Source organism: Gymnoscopelus microlampas, assembly GCF_963454915.1.
Source record: "Gymnoscopelus microlampas genome assembly, chromosome: 20".
Classification (NCBI taxonomy): Eukaryota; Metazoa; Chordata; class Actinopteri; order Myctophiformes; family Myctophidae; genus Gymnoscopelus; species Gymnoscopelus microlampas.
The window spans coordinates 45,689,156-45,706,949 of NC_139957.1; positions in this window are offsets into that span (position 1 = coordinate 45,689,156).

The window sequence follows — 17,794 nt, forward strand, 5'->3', positions numbered from 1 at the left end:
AGATCACTTTATTCCCCTCCATAAACTGGGTTTCTGAGGGCCAGCAGCAGGGGCTACAGGTGTTTGAGGGTTCCAGCTTCACCATCAGCTGCTCCATCCAGCCACAGTACCCAGGAGGCTCATTCCACCTCACCTTCACTGGATCCTACACAACACACAACCACACCCAGTCAGCTGTCAATCACTCTGCTGACTTCCTGTTTCCTGCAGCAGACCACACCCACCAAGGAAACTACAGTTGTGTTTATCACATCAATGTTGTTATAAATCACACAGATGTTTCTTCTCATAACTTCTCATCTGAGAGCGAGCTCCTCTCTCTCACTGTCACAGGTAACATTAATCACATATTTCAATTTTATTGAGATGTGTTCCTTCCTTACTGTACATGTTGTTGGTGATGTTCTCATTCCAACATATTTCGCTCACAGCATATCGTCTGCCAGATGACATCATCAGAGTTACAATCACAGTTCTGCTGCTGCTGCTGTTGATTCTGATATTCAGAATCCTTTATCGTCTCTGGCAGGTAATGTAAACATCTGTATTCAAGATGTAAATGCTAGAGTTAAACTTTTTGTTTTGATTTAAGAGAGCCAGAAGTGATGCAGTAAGTAATAGTTGGGTGCTGCTGTGTTTCTCCAGGTCACCAGAGGGCAGAATGCAGGAGTGCAGAACATTGAGTTGGTTTATTATAATGTAAGACAGGAGAACATTGAGATCTATTATGACGTTGTTGGTTCTGATGCTGAAGCTGCTGGACCCAGTGAAGAGACAGAATACCACCAGTATGAAGAGATTGATGTACCACCAGGAGGTGCTGAAGCTGGACCCAGTGAAGAGACAGAGATAGATATACAACTAGGACAGAGTGAAGAGACAGAATACCACCAGTATGAAGAGGTGGATGTCTAGGAGATGAAGCTGGACCAAGTGAAATCCATGAAACTCCAAGGAGTTAATCTCCATCACATAACTCTACATCAGTGGCTTAGAAAGTGGGGTCCGGGGACCCCCAGGGGTCCTTGAGGGGATCCCAGGGGTCCCCAGCAAAATGAGTTAATATACGATCAAAATCAGTTGAACCACTTCAACCCTTTATAGTACATTGGCTATCTGAAAATAGCTACGGGCTTTTAGATCTGATGAAAAATATATATCTTGAAAATGTTGAATATTTTTGAAGTATTTTATTAACACAAATCTTGTCCCTGACACAAAATATCATCAGAAGGGGTTTATTGCCAAATTCATCATAATTTGGGTGTACTTCACATTAAAAAGCACTGTCTACTGTCAACGTTTGAGCATTGCATAACATCACACTGAAATCAAACAAAGAAGATAAATGCCCCATGTTTATCACAATAATAATTATGCAATTAATATAGCAATAATAAATCCTGCATGTCATCTGATGAAGAGTCAACAGCAATTTGTCTAATGTGTGAGATATTAGATAGTTGCTAGGTGTACAGGATGATCTTAGATAGTTGCTAGGTGTACAGGATGATCTTAGGTAGTTGCTAGGTGTACAGGATGATCTTAGATAGTTGCTAGGTGTACAGTATGATCTTAGATAGTTGCTAGGTGTACAGGATGATCTTGGATAGTTGCTAGGTGTACAGGATGATCTTAGATAGTTGCTATAGGTGTACAGGATGATCTTAGGTAGTTGCTAGGTGTACAGGATGCTGTATGATTGTTCATTCATCTTTCAGTTCATAGATTCTCACACAGTGAACCATCACAGTCTCAGGTAGAGAAGTATTGATCTCTTGTACAGTATGGATCTGGTTGGGTTGTAAGATCTATTTCTATTGACGGAATAAAACTTGAAGGTTTGTTAATATATGATATTGCATTGATTTGATATGTTTATAAGCGCTGCTTTTGATGGTATCTTAATGTAGAATAATTGTATTGTATGTTTATTATGCTGTTGTGTTTTTAATGTTGACATTCTGCATTAATAGTGAGTTTTACATGTTTTATTCATTTGTTTAAACAATATTTTTAATCATCATTAAACCATATTGTGCATGGGAGAGAGAGAGAGAGAGAGAGAGAGAGAGAGAGAGATATGACTGTACATACTAACCTTTCCTCTGGCAGCAGTTTTTAACAGTTGATTTTATGAAAATGTTTTATACCTTGAGAAATAATAATAAAAATACCTCCTTGATGAAAATGAAGTGTCTCTTCAATACTGTATGTTGTACAATATACATTGTATTATATTATATAAAGTAATGTAATCCTCCACTCTACTGGATTACATTGTATTATATATAAAGTAATGTACAATGTTTTTTTTTTTACTTACCTGGAATACCATTCCATTACAAGTAAAAGTCCATAATTCAAAATGTAGTAAAAGTACAAAGGTATTGGTATCAAAATGTATTTAAAGTAGCAAAAGTAGAACGTTTCAAATGCATACAAATCTTTTGAAAATAGCAGATCTACAAACTCACAAAGCAACACATTGTGAGCTTGTAGATCGGCTATTTTCAAATGGCCGAAATGTATATAGATTGAAGTGGGTAGTGTATTTTTTGTAATAATACAAATCTACAAAGTAACTAGTAACTAAAGTTTTCAAGTAATTGTAGTGGAGTAAAAGTACAATATTTGCCTTTGAGATGTAGTACAGTACTTGAGTAAATGTACTTAGTTACTTTCCACCACTGCAGTTATGTGGCGTCATCTTGTTGGGTGATGTTGAGAAGTGTCTTGTTTGATATGGTCTCAACGCAGGATTTTGCTCAGTTATGATGTGGAAAGTGGATAGTTTATGGATGTCGCTCACAGTTATGATGTGGAAAGTGGATAGTTTATGGATGTCGCTCACAGTTATGATGTGGAAAGTGGATAGTTTATGGATGTCGCTCATAGTTATGATGTGGAAAGTGGATAGTTTATGGATGTCGCTCATAGTTATGATGTGGAAAGTGGATAGTTTATGGATGTCGCTCATAGTTATGATGTGGAAAGTGGATAGTTTATGGATGTCGCTCACAGTTATGATGTGGAAAGTGGATAGTTTATGGATGTCGCTCACAGTTATGATGTGGAAAGTGGATAGTTTATGGATGTCGCTCACAGTTATGATGTGGAAAGTGGATAGTTTATGGATGTCGCTCACAGTTATGATGTGGAAAGTGGATAGTTTATGGATGTCGCTCACAGTTATGATGTGGAAAGTGGATAGTTTATGGATGTCGCTCACAGTTATGATGTGGAAAGTGGATAGTTTATGGATGTCGCTCACAGTTATGATGTGGAAAGTGGATAGTTTATGGAAGTCGCTCAGGGGCGGCCTTAGTGATCTTTTTTTTTCTTTTATAAAACCTGCCCATGATGTGCGTATCATTTTGCTATCAGCAAACAGTCTCACTGTCTGTCACAATTCACCGGCAACAAAACAACACCTTGACAGGTCAAAACAAACACCAGTGATTATTAGCTGCTGCCAACTAGTAGTGGTGTAGAGGCTGAATCATTTTTATTCAATTCCTGCATGAAATTCTTGGACGTCGGGCATCCGGAGGCTTTTTGTAGCAGTAATAACTATCTCCAAGTGTAGCATACAGTAAGGGGTGACATCCGCTTACACATTTAATGTGTTATCCTACTATTGAAATGACCTCCAAAAGTTTGTCTGTGGTAAAAGTATGTGCGATCGGCTCCACTTGCCCCGAAACTTGCCACAGACTGTTGATCAGTGCTCTGGCTAATATTTAGGCGTCTTTCCCCGCCTTCAATGTACTTACATATTGCAGAAATTAATATAAAACTACATTTAAACATTTTAGCGACAGCAGATAGCACATAACCATATAAGGACTTTCCAATGCAGCTACCACTGCCAAATATGGACTGTGTGGACTGTGATATGATCGGGCGGGCCTAGATGTGAGGGCCGCGAAGCGGCTCGAACCTCTAGTTATTATTATCACACTCCCTTGTGGTCTTGTAGATCAGAGCTTCTCAACCTTTTTTGAGCTCTGGACCCTCTAGCATATTTAGAACTATCTCCTCAAGGACCCTCCTCCCCTCCCCAAAACAATATACACTATGTAGTCAATAAGAAGGCATAACACAGTCATTTCACATTTATATATTTATTCACATTTCACATTACAAGATCTTGAACCAGTGCATAAGTGTCATAATACATTTAACAACAGTACAAAAAAACATATTAATAGCAGATCTACAAGTTAAAGTGTGGTAATATACAGTACATTTAACAAAGGTACATTTATATATTAGTTTAAAACACTAGGCCAATGCCCATTGGGAACAATGTCCATTAGAAATGTGTGCCCCTCCCGGTGATGCAACAGTACCCGCTGTACCCGCTGTAACCGCTGTGCCCGTTGTGCCCGCTGTACCCGCTGTACCCGCTGTACCCGCTGTGCCCGCTGTCAGAGTCACAGTGTCTGTCCATCACTCACTCCCTCAGGTTCTCAGCGATAAACACGTCCAGTTTGAAGTCCATCACTTTCTGATTCTATAAATGACATAACCAAGCAGTAGTCCACCTAAAGCACCGACTAGAGCAGCCAGGACGCCTCCAACCACCAGAAGAGCTCCGGTCACGGACAGTAACGGAACAACGACGGCCCAAAACAGCCCGAGGCTCATCACACCACCGGCGCCCAACGAGCCATGAAACCACAGGATCTTCTTCTTCTTTCCGCTCCGTGGCTTCTTGCCGTGGAGCGTCCGGCCTGACGACCAGCAGAACCTGCGGCTGCAGACGGCGCAGGTCACGTCGTGACGGCCGGCGCTCTCTATCCGCACGATGTTGGACGATCTGCCGTCCTCCAGCATGTTGACGATGCAGCCTCTACCGTGGTCCGCGGTGACGTAGGCTCTGACCTCCTCCGTCTGGGTGATATCCGTGTGGAACCTGAGGTTGTTGACGTTGTCCTGGATGATGCTGGCTGCACAGTGAGGACATGACCTGATGTCATACGCTGCTGCTGCGCCTCCGCCGCTCTCCTGCTCTGACCACGCTGTGCGGCGCCGTGACTCGGACTCAGACCGGATGCTCTCCGTACCGCTGGTGGTGATGTCATCATCATCATCATCACCACCCACCCCAGTGGTCTGGAGAGGCCGTGGTTCCTCCTGCTCCTCCTGCTCCTCCTTCTCCTCCTCGCCCTTTGGGTGGAGGTCATGGGGTCGGCGGTGGCGCCTCCCAAACAGCGAGCGGAGGAGGGACAGGCGTGGTTTCTTCTTCTGGGTCTCTGGGACAGAGTGGAGATCAGGCTCTGTGTCTGACCTCTGCTCCTGCATCATATTAACCATGTCCATGTACTCTGTTAATGACTCTCTATCACTCTCTCTATTCTCTTTCTATTTTCTCTCTCTATTCTCTCTCTCTCTCTCTCTCTCTCTCTCTCTCTCTCTCTCTCTCTCTCTCTCTCTCTCTCTCTCAGTGTATTATGTAGTGTTGTCTACAGACAGTGGGATCAAACAGAGTTCAAGGTGTAATGAATGAAGACTCTCTGTGTGAGGAGAGACTTTTGTACAGCCAGGACTCTGACGTCACACACAGTGACGTGGCCGATCCGATCGAGGCACAACAACGTCACCTGGTTGTGCGCGAGCGCGTTCTTCAGTTCGTGTACATTCACGTTGCCATGGTAATAGGCTGCGCTTGTTCGCGACTGCGCGTTAACCCAGGTATTTTGTTATTAATTATTGTATTGAGTCAAAGCTGGGATATTATGAGTTATTAATGTCACAGGAAGTGAATATGAATGTTTAAGAGAGTTTATTTACTGCTGTGCTCCCCTTGTTAGCAGGCCCGGATACAGAGGTTATTAATGGGGGGGGCAATAAGAAATGCTGGTGGCGAAAAAAATGCTGGTGACGAAAAATGACGAAAAATGCTGGTGACGAAAAAATGCTGGTGACGAAAAATGACGAAAAATGCTGGTGATGAAAAATGACGAAAAATGCTGGTGACGAAAAAATGCTGGTGACGAAAAATGACGAAAAATGCTGGTGACGAAAAAATGGTGGTGACGAAAAATGACGAAAAATGCTGGTGACGAAAAAATGCTGGTGACGAAAAATGACGAAAAATGCTGGTGACGAAAAATGACGAAAAATGCTGGTGACGAAACAATGCTGGTGACGAAAAATGACGAAAAATGCTGGTGACGAAAAATGCTGGTGACGAAAAAATGCTGGTGACGAAAAATGACGAAAAATGCTGGTGACGAAAAAATGCTGGTGACGAAAAATGACGAAAAATGCTGGTGACGAAAAATGACGAAAAATGCTGGTGACGAAAAAATGCTGGTGACGATAAATTACGAAAAATGCTGGTGACGAAAAAATGCTGGTGACGAAAAATGACGAAAAATGCTGGTGACGAAAAAATGCTGGTGACGAAAAATGACAAAAATTGCTGGTGACGAAAAAATGCTGGTGACGAAAAAATGCTGGTGACGAAAAAATGCTGGTGACGAAAAATGACGAAAAATGCTGGTGACGAAAAATGACGAAAAATGCTGGTGACGAAAAATGACCAAAAATGCTGGTGACGAAAAAATGCTGGTGACGAAAAATGACGAAAAATGCTGGTGACGAAAAAATGCTGGTGACGAAAAATGACGAAAAATGCTGGTGACGAAAAAATGCGGTGACGAAAAAATGCTGGTGACAAAAAAATGACAAAAAATGCTGGTGACGAAAAAATGCTGGTGACGAAAAATGACGAAAAATGCTGGTGACGAAAAATGCTGGTGACGAAAAAATGCTGGTGACGAAAGAATGCTGGTGACGAAAAATGACGAAAAATGCTGGTGACGAAAGAATGCTGGTGACGAAAAATGACGAAAAATGCTGGTGACGAAAAAATGCTGGTGACGAAAAATGACGAAAAATGCTGGTGACGAAAAAATGCTGGTGACGAAAAATGACGAAAAATGCTGGTGACGAAAAAATGCGGCGACGAAAAAATGCTGGTGACAAAAAAATGCTGGTGACGAAAAATGACGAAAAATGCTGGTGACGAAAAATGACGAAAAATGCTGGTGACGAAAAATGACGAAAAAATGCTGGTGACGAAAAATGACGAAAAATGCTGGTGACGAAAAATGACGAAAAATGCTGGTGACGAAAAAATGCTGGTGACGATAAATTACGAAAAATGCTGGTGACGAAAAAATGCTGGTGACGAAAAATGACGAAAAATGCTGGTGACGAAAAATGCTGGTGACGAAAAAATGCTGGTAACGAAAAAATGCTGGTGACGAAAAAATGCTGGTGACGAAAAATGACGAAAAATGCTGGTGACGAAAAAATGCTGGTGACGAAAAAATGCTGGTGACGAAAAATGACAAAAATTGCTGGTGACGAAAAAATGCTGGTGACGAAAAAATGCTGGTGACGAAAAAATGCTGGTGACGAAAAATGACGAAAGATGCTGGTGACGAAAAATGACGAAAAATGCTGGTGACGAAAAAATGCTGGTGACGAAAAAATGCTGGTGACAAAAAAATGCTGGTGACAAAAAATGACGAAAAATGCTGGTGACGAAAAATGACGAAAAATGCTGGTGACGAAAAATGACGAAAAATGCTGGTGACGAAAAAATGCTGGTGACGAAAAAATGCTGGTGACGAAAAATGACAAAAAATGCTGGTGACGAAAAAATGCTGGTGACGAAAAATGACGAAAAATGCTGGTGACGCAAAATGACGAAAAATGCTGGTGACGAAAAAATGCTGGTGACGAAAAATGACAAAAAATGCTGGTGACGAAAAAATGCTGGTGACGAAAAATGACGAAAAATGCTGGTGACGAAAAAATGCTGGTGACGAAAAATGACGAAAAATGCTGGTGACGAAAAAATTCTGGTGACGAAAAATGACGAAAAATGCTGGTGACGAAAAAATGCTGGTGACGAAAAATGCTGGTGACGAAAAATGACGAAAAATGCTGGTGACGAAAAAATGCTGGTGACGAAAAATGACGAAAAATGCTGGTGACGAAAAAATGCTGGTGACGAAAAATGACAAAAATTGCTGGTGACGAAAAAATGCTGGTGACGAAAAAATGCTGGTGACGAAAAAATGCTGGTGACGAAAAATGACGAAAAATGCTGGTGACGAAAAATGACGAAAAATGCTGGTGACGAAAAATGACGAAAAATGCTGGTGACGAAAAAATGCTGGTGACGAAAAATGACAAAAAATGCTGGTGACGAAAAATGACGAAAAATGCTGGTGACGAAAAATGACGAAAAATGCTGGTGACGAAAAATGACGAAAAATGCTGGTGACGAAAAAATGCTGGTAACGAAAAAATGCTGGTGACGAAAAAATGCTGGTGACGAAAAATGACGAAAAATGCTGGTGACGAAAAAATGCTGGTGACGAAAAATGACGAAAAATGCTGGTGACGAAAAAAATGCTGGTGACGAAAAAATGCTGGTGACGAAAAAATGCTGGTGACGAAAAATGACGAAAAATGCTGGTGACGAAAAAATGCTGGTGACAAAAAAATGCTGGTGACGAAAAATGACGAAAAATGCTGGTGACGAAAAATGACGAAAAATGCTGGTGACGAAAAAATGCTGGTGACGAAAAATGACAAAAAATGCTAGTGACGAAAAAATGCTGGTGACGAAAAATGACGAAAAATGCTGGTGACGAAAAAATGGTGGTGACGAAAAATGACGAAAAATGCTGGTGACGAAAAAATGCTGGTGACGAAAAATGACGAAAAATGCTGGTGACGAAAAATGACGAAAAATGCTGGTGACGAAAAAATGCTGGTGACGAAAAATGACGAAAAATGCTGGAGACGAAAGATGACGAAAAATGCTGGTGACAAAAAAATGCTGGTGACGAAAAATGACGAAAAATGCTGGTGACGAAAAATGACGAAAAATGCTGGTGACGAAAAATGCTGGTGACGAAAAATGACGAAAAATGCTGGTGACGAAAAAATGCTGGTGACGAAAAATGACAAAAAATGCTGGTGACGAAAAAATGCTGGTGACGAAAAAATGCTGGTGACGAAAAAATGCTGGTGACGAAAAATGACGAAAAATGCTGGTGACGAAAAATGACGAAAAATGCTGGTGACAAAAAATGACGAAAAATGCTGGTGACGAAAAATGACGAAAAATGCTGGTGACGAAAAAATGCTGGTGACGAAAAAATGCTGGTGACGAAAAAATGCTGGTGACGAAAAAATGCTGGTGACGAAAAATGATGAAAAATGCTGGTGACGAAAAAATGCTGGTGACGAAAAATGACGAAAAATGCTGGTGACGAAAAATGACGAAAAATGCTGGTGACGAAAAAATGCTGGTGACGATAAATTACGAAAAATGCTGGTGACGAAAAAATGCTGGTGACGAAAAATGACGAAAAATGCTGGTGACGAAAAAATGCTGGTGACGAAAAATGACGAAAAATGCTGGTGACGAAAAAATGCTGGTGACGAAAAATGACGAAAAATGCTGGTGACGAAAAAATGCTGGTGACGAAAAATGATGAAAAATGCTGGTGACGAAAAAATGCTGGTGACGAAAAAATGCTGGTGACGATAAATTACGAAAAATGCTGGTGACGAAAAAATGCTGGTGACGAAAAATTCAACCCGGAAAACCCCCCCTACGTCCGCTGCCAGTACTGCTCCCGGTTTGGCTACAATGGGAAACATGGCCACAGGCTGACTAAATAAGCGATTTAAACGGGTAGTTTCGCTCCAGACCTAAAATATTATGCTCCGGTCCAAACCTAAAACATCCGTGAGATTTGGAATCTACCATTAGTTTTGGGATACGACGTTTACAAAAGGGTAAACAGCGGAGCCTTGGCGGACGTTCGACCGATCCTGGGAGAGGACGACATAGAACCTCATCTCGGAGCTGTATAGCGGAATGAGAGGTTCTTTATGGAGCTACGCTGTAGTGTGATCAAGTAGAGCGTTAATTTACGAAAAAACACAAAAAGTCAGAATATGGAGAGGAGATAAGAGGTTTCTGCCCGACAGCAACGATATAAGTGTTACATTTCAGCTGTATGTGTGTGAATGTTGTTGACGTAATAACCCCCCCTCCCCCCCAACTTTACTACGGGTGTGTTGGGATATAAGGCACTGAGCGTACTGGTCCAATACAAAGCAATGCGTGAGCGGGCTCCTGGTGCGCATATCCCAACGCACCCTGTGTGGAAACAACAGGGAGCGGGAGCACCCCCCCCCCCCCCCCCCCCCCCATTGCTTGTGTTGGTGGTCCGGCCCACCTGGTTGGCGTGGGGGCGGGGCTTCAACCCGCCGTTCTGACTCAGCAGAGGATCAGCGACTGATCCACTACCTTACGGTACCTTCACGCTCTACACAGGTTTATTCAGTGCTTTAAAGCAGTGGTTCTCAACCAGTGGTCCTTGAGGGGGTTCCAGGCGGTCCCCAGCTAAATTAATAGTTAGGAACCAAATTGATCCTTATGTGTCTGTAACTCTGAGAGTCCCATGTACACATGGGAATGGAACCAAATGGGACCTAACGGGTCCATTTGGTTCCATTTGTACACTCTCAGAGTTAAATGAACACTAATGATACAGTGTAAATTGGGACCCCCAAGAAATCAAAATGGTTGAGTCCCTGGCACATCTTTTCAAACGGGGGTCCGTGGGCTAATATGTGTCAATTTGCGCGAAAAAGGTTGAAAAGCAGTGCTTTAAAGGTATGGTAAGTGATTATTGTTTTCTGTTTTAAACGGGCGTTACACAGCTCTATAAGCTAATCATTGCTAGTGTTTGTTCAATAACAGGGGTCTCTCCAGCTCTTCAGTAAGGCATTGTCAGGTCAGGGATAACACTTTTATCCAATCAGGAGAGAGATCTCATACAGGATACAGGATCATAGGACGTGAAGACACAAAAGACATGAGCAGACCCAACAGACACATATCTAAACAAACATGAAAACAAATCAAACCTTACTAAAGTTCTAGAATTCCCTGCATCAGACTGGAACCTTTTCCATCAGACATGCTTTTGTTTTGTTGACTGTTTAAAGCTTCTCAAGTTTTAAAGTAATTTTGGCTGCAGTGTCAAAACAAACCAATGTATGTAAAAGTTCCTTTTACCTGTCAGTCCTGAATGTACACAGGCACACATTAGCAATGCTAGATCTAGTGTGAGTCCCTGACCAAAGTAACAACATTTACAATACCATACTGTATGTATAATAACACATTTACAATACCATATTTATTCACAATATGAAGGCGATTTACAATACCAGGCCCTGCCTGCTCAGTGCCTGAGTGTTCAAGCTGGGGTCACTAGCTGATGTCCAATGGTGGAAATGACCTAAGTACATTTACCTTAAGTACTGCCAGGTACTTTTACTTTACTTGAGTATGTCCTTAATTCAATACTTTATACTTCTACTCTACTAGATCTCATGGGCAAATGTAGTACAGCTATTTGAAAACTTTAGTTACTTTGTAGGCTTAGATTATTATTACATGAACTAATTGGGCTCTGATTTATACTTATAGTCTATTCGAAAATAGCTGATGTACAAGCTCACAACGCGTCGCATCGCACGGCGTTGTGAGCTTATAGATCGGCTATTTCCGAAAACATTAAACGAATTCAGACACATTTCTGTGCTTTTACTCAAGTCACATTTTGAATACAGGCCTAAGGCCCTGTACTTGTAACAGAGTATTTCTACATTATGGTATTATTACTTCTACTTAAGTTAAGTACATCACTGCTGTGCAATGTGCATATCTGTGATGTTGCTACGGCTGCATTCTTATGCACACGTGTGTGTGTTTTTGCTGCTACATTGTGTCCCCAGGTACTTATCTGTTACTTATTTGCTGCTTTTTATAATGCAGATATAATGTTCATCATGTACATACACTATTTTATATATCGTCTCTGTCCGGTGGAAACCTCATTTGTCCAAAACTGTTACTTTTCAGGATTCAAATTCTAAAATAGCAAAAGTATAGCAGATCTACAAGCTCATTCCAGCTTGTGGAAGGATTCTGCCTGACAGCAACAATATGCTGCCTCTTTATAACATCATACAACATTGTTATTCTTATGAATATCTGGGATATGTGACTGACTGCATGTCTATGTAGTATAGTATGTTTTTTCTCCTCGCTCTTTTCTTTTCGTTCTATTCTCTCCATTCCTCGTTTCCCTTTTGTAACTGGCTGCCCCAGAAGGAGAGACAGTGGTTTCAGTTATAAATATATATGTTTTTATTTATGTGAAATTCCTGTTAATTCTGGGTTAAAAAGGGTTCATTTCATTATGAATAAATAGTACTAAAAGTTACAATAAATATATTAAAAAGGTTTATATAGTACAAGACTTAAGGTCAAAATGCTGTGCCCGTTGCTTAGAGGGTTTACGGTAAATTGGTCAGAGTGAAGCTGAGATCTGCTATTCAAAAATAGCAGATCTACAAGTTCATAGCGCGGCACTCGGCTGGTAGATCTGCTATTTTTGAAAAATCGTGAAAATGTGTGCAAATCTTAAATCTTATCTTATTAAAGCGAACATGTTTAACTCAAATCTTTGCTTCTGGGGGGTACCTGGAACAAAATACTTTGAGATGGGGGTCCACGGCCAAATACACAATTTTGGGGGTCCTTGACATGAAAAAGATCCACCACCACTGATATACAGTAGAAACATAGGTTTTTCAGAATACTGTTGGGATTTAAGAGACATGTAGATTCGGCTTCAGGTCTTGATGGGTTTAAGACAGAGAGAGAGAGAGAGAGAGAGAGAGAGAGAGAGAGAGAGAGAGAGAGAGAGATAATGATATTGGCAAAGTTCTGCACAAGGTTCAAGAGGCGCACACGGTAAATGCTTATTGTATTATGTGACTTTCATTGATTTGTGATGTATTGTTGTGTTGCGTTTATTTTTTTTTAAATCAACTTTTACAAGTTAAACTTTGTTTGGAAGACTTCATTGTAAAATGTCACTAATTATTCGCATGCACCTGTGTGGCCTCACTAATCAGAGGACTCTGTTTCATAATGGTTATGGACTCAACTGAGATAATGTATGTTTTATTTCCCTTTTATAGTTTTGAAGGTGTCTTAATGGTGACTGTTTGGAGAAGTCGTGTGTCAATAAAATCCCAGAAAAGACATCTGTATGATGCGTGGACATTTGTTGAACCTGTGGCAGCTACAACTTTTCTGAAAACTACAAATGATGGGGCTTATATTAACATGAATCTCAGCCTCCTGTTTACACCTATAAACCTGTGATGTGACATTAAATGTTTACACCTGTAAACCTGTGATGTGACATTAAATGTTTACACCTGTAAACCTGTGATGTGACATTAAATGTTTACACCTATAAACCTGTGATGTGACATTAAATGTTTACACCTGTAAACCTGTAATGTGACATTAAATGTTTACACCTATAAACCTGTGATGTGACATTAAATGTTTACACCTATAAACCTGTGATGTAACATTAAATGTTTACACCTATAAACCTGTGATGTAACATTAAATGTTTACACCTATAAACCTGTGATGTGACATTAAATGAGATTATTTCATTAACCAGAGTCATCCTGGAATGCACTGACACATTCAGAACAGATTGATTGATTGTCTCCAAGTGTCCTCAAATATTTCATTAGGCAAAAGAATCTAAACAGCACAATTACATTTATGATACTTTGTCTAAAAGGTCCGTCCAAAAAAGGTCCTTGCGGTCTTGTTTCCATTGGGGTCCTTAAAGTATTCAATTCATAGACATAGACAGTGTAGCATACAGTAAGGGGTGACATCCCCTTAATACACATTAAATGTATTATTATTATTATCACACTCCCTTGTGGTCTTGTAGATCAGAGCTTCTCAACCTTTTTTGAGCTCTGGACCCACTAGCATATTTAGAACCACCTCCTCAAGGACCCTCCTCCCCTCCCCAAAACAATGTACACTATGTAGTCAATAAGAAGGCATAACAGTCATTTCACATTTTTTATATTTATTCACATTTCACATTACAAGATCTTGAACCAGAGTTTTGAGCGTCGTAATACATTTATCAAAAGAACCATTTTAAAACATAAATGGCAGATCTACAAAGGCAAAGTGTCGTAATATTCTGTACATGTAACAAAAGTACATTTATTTAGCATTTTTAAAACTCAATGCCCATTGGGAACGATGTCCATTAGAAATGTGTGTCCCTCCCCATGCCCGCTGTCAGAGTCACAGTGTGTCTGTCCATCACTCACTCCCTCAGCTTCTCATTCCAGCAGCCCCGCCCCGTCATAGCGTCATAATAATAGTATACAGCCATAAGGAGGAGCGCCGGCACAGGTGTTATTAGAACCATAAGCGGTATTCCCACTAGCCCCCAAACTAACATAATCAGAAACGCCACCTCCCCACTGCTCCATGGTTTCTTGTTCTTAACGCTGAGCCACAGCCTCCGCAGAAACACCAGAACCTTCTCCTTGGGTGTGGTCCAGGGGAACTCATGGCGGCAGGCGGCGCAGGTCACCGCGCCGTTACGCCCGGCGTCCTCCTCCTCCTCCTGCTGCTCCGCCCTGATGACGTTGGAGGGTTTGAACCTGAGGCCGTATCTACCGTCCTCCATCGTGACTACCTGCTCCACCTTCACGTTGGTGTGGAACCTGATGTGGTTGTGGTTGAAGATGATGGCCGTACAGTGAGGACATGCCCTGACGTCACTGCTGGGGGTGATGATGAAGATGACATCATCATCACCACCCACTGACCCAACCCCAGCAGCAGCAGCGGTGGTGGTGGTGGTCTGGAGAGGCTTTGGTGCCTCCTCCTTCTCCTCCTCCTTCTCCTCGCCCTTTGGGCGGCGCCTCCCAAACAGCGAGCGGAGGCGGGACAGGCGTGGTTTCTTCTTCTTCTTCTGGGTCTCTGGGACATGCTGCTGCATCATATAATTAACTGTATGCATGTCCATGTAGTCTGTCATGACTCTTTATCTCTCTCACAGCTGTCTACAGACAGTGGGATCAGACAGAGTTCAAGGTGGAATGAAGACTCTCTCTGTGAGGAGAGACTTTATACACAGCCTGGATCTGACGTCACAGGGACTTGTGAGCCGATTCCGATTGGTCAACCGAGGCAACCTCCTGACGTTGCACACAAGACCTCCGATCTGCGCGTGGACGTTGCCATGGTTACGCGGTGTGCCGCGAGGTTTAAAGTCGCGTTACCCAGGCGACCATTTAATGATGATTATTTAGTTGACACTCATGAGGCGAGTCAAAGCTGATATTATAGGCCCCGCCCCTATTGGAACTTCGTTACTGCTCCCGTTAGCCGCCGTTAGCATCGCTAGCGCTACAATGCTAACGTTACAATGGCGTTTCCCATAGACTTCCGTTCGCAATTCTAACCTGGAGCTAGCTAGCTTGAACGTGCAGTGCTGATCCTGAATCTGTGATAATAATATGCTGATTCATAAGATGCACTGAATCATTAATTATGGGGCCAGGCTTCCAGCATGGACCCATATTGTTATTCGCATTATTCCATTTCTTCTTCTGCCACTTTTGGCAGTTCTGGCTGAACCGTGCAGTCGCTTTTTATGAAACTCGGCCATATGATAGATGGTCATGAAAAACGATCAAGAAATAATTCTCACAATCTTTCGTCAAAAGGTGGCGCTATAGCACTCAATTGAAAAATGCCAACTTTGAACAGGTACAACTCATGCCGTGTTTGACCTACAGCCATGAAACTTCGATGCACACATGCGTCTCCTCATGCTGAACAACTTTCACACTCTGACTTTTGACCTCTGACCTTTAGATCTCCCACCATTTGGAATTATATGAAAAACAGTTAAAACCTATCTCCTCCTGGGATTTTTGAGTAATCTGCACGAAACTTTTTCCACATGAACTTTGGACCTATACCAAAAAACGTTTGCAAAATATCTTCCATAAGTGAAAAAATGAAGCTTTAATGAGCCAATGAATATTGCAGTTTTATGACAATTATTCATCTGCCCCTAACACATACATGCAGACTTACCATTCTTTGAAACTTTGCAGAAATGTAAAGGGCCATTCCAAATATCACTGAAACCAATCTTACTCCAATTGGTCAAACGGGGGCGCTATAGCAATTTTTTGAAAATTGAAACTTTAAACAGGCAAAAGTCATGCCTCGTTTGGCCGACAGCCATTAGACCTGCTTACACATGTGCCTTGACTAATGAGGAACACATCTATCACGTTGACCAGTAAGCACCGCCCTTAGATTGTCCGCAATCTTGAGCAGTTTGAAAAACACTTAAACCCAGGATTTTTCAGCTATTTGCGTGAAACTGTATGATCTGTGTGATCTCCTTTTTCACAGGTTCTTGTCTGTTGGTGGCTTCTCGCTTAAATGTGTGCCCCACAACCTGAAGGTCACCAGTTCAAGCCTCACTTGGTGCAGACTTCATCTGAGTTGCATTTCACACAACATGACTATCAATGAATACATCTGCAATTGTTAAAGATAACATGAAATACTTAATTGAGTGTTTTTTACATACAGCTGATCTACAATCTCACAACTTTTCAGATAGCAATGAGAGTATGTTTTTTCAATGTATAACATACTTCATTGTGAAAATAGCCAATGTACAATCTGACAACTTTTAATGGTTTGTGAGCTTGTAGATCGGCTACTTTCACTAATTTTGGTTCTGAGGAGATGTACAATTTCTTCATTGGTAAATGGTTTGTGAACGAGTGATATTAGTGTTAGTGAAACAGGGGCTTGGGTCATGACAGAAGGCAAGAGTTTGTGATCCTCAACAGACAATATCAGCCTGGACAAAGATATAGCACTATAGGTAGTGTTGCAGCTACCTAAGAGTGCTTCATGACCGTAAGGTTGCCGGTTCAAGCCTCACTTGATGCAGACTCATTTAAGTTGAAATGCAAAAAACATGACTCAATCTATTCCGTTTCCATGGCGCTCTCTCTCTCTCTCTTCAATCTATTCCATTTCCATGTCTTTCTCTTCAATCTATTCCGTTTCCATGTCTCTCTCTCTGTCTCTTCAATCTATTCCATTTGTCTCTCTCTATGTCTCTTCAATCTATTCCGTATCTATCTATCTCTCTCTCTCTCTCTCTCTCTCTCTCTCTCTCTCTCTCTCTCTCTCTCTCTCTCTCTCTCTCTCTCTCTCTCTCTCTCTCTCTCTCTCTCTCTCTCTCTCTCTCTCTCTCTCTCTCTCTCTCTCTCTCTCTCTCTCTCTCTGAGGGGTGGCCATAGCTGAGTGGTTAGTGAGCCCGCCTAGGGAGCCAGAGACTCTGGTTGCCCCAGGTACGATTCCAGGCCAGGTCAGCAAATGTGTCGATGAAATGAAATTTGTCCCTGAGCAAGACTCTTAACCCCTAATTGCTCACAGGCACTCATTGGAAACAAGACCGCAAGGACTTTCATGAACTGACCTGTTAAAGGAATTATCATTTCTCTCTCCTGGCCCCATATTATCGCTGCTTGCAGCTATATTAATATATTGAATCTCTGCTTTTAACTTCATGCTAGACTATTAGTTTAAATATGTAATTAGATTAAATTCAGTGTTTTGTTTTTCATGTTTATTTATTTTCAGTGAGATTCATAAGCTTTGATGTTCAATTATGTTTTATGATTGGATTTTTATAATAAGATTGTTTTATTATTATTATTATTATTATTATTATTATTATTATTATTATTATTATTATTATTATTATTATTATTATTATTA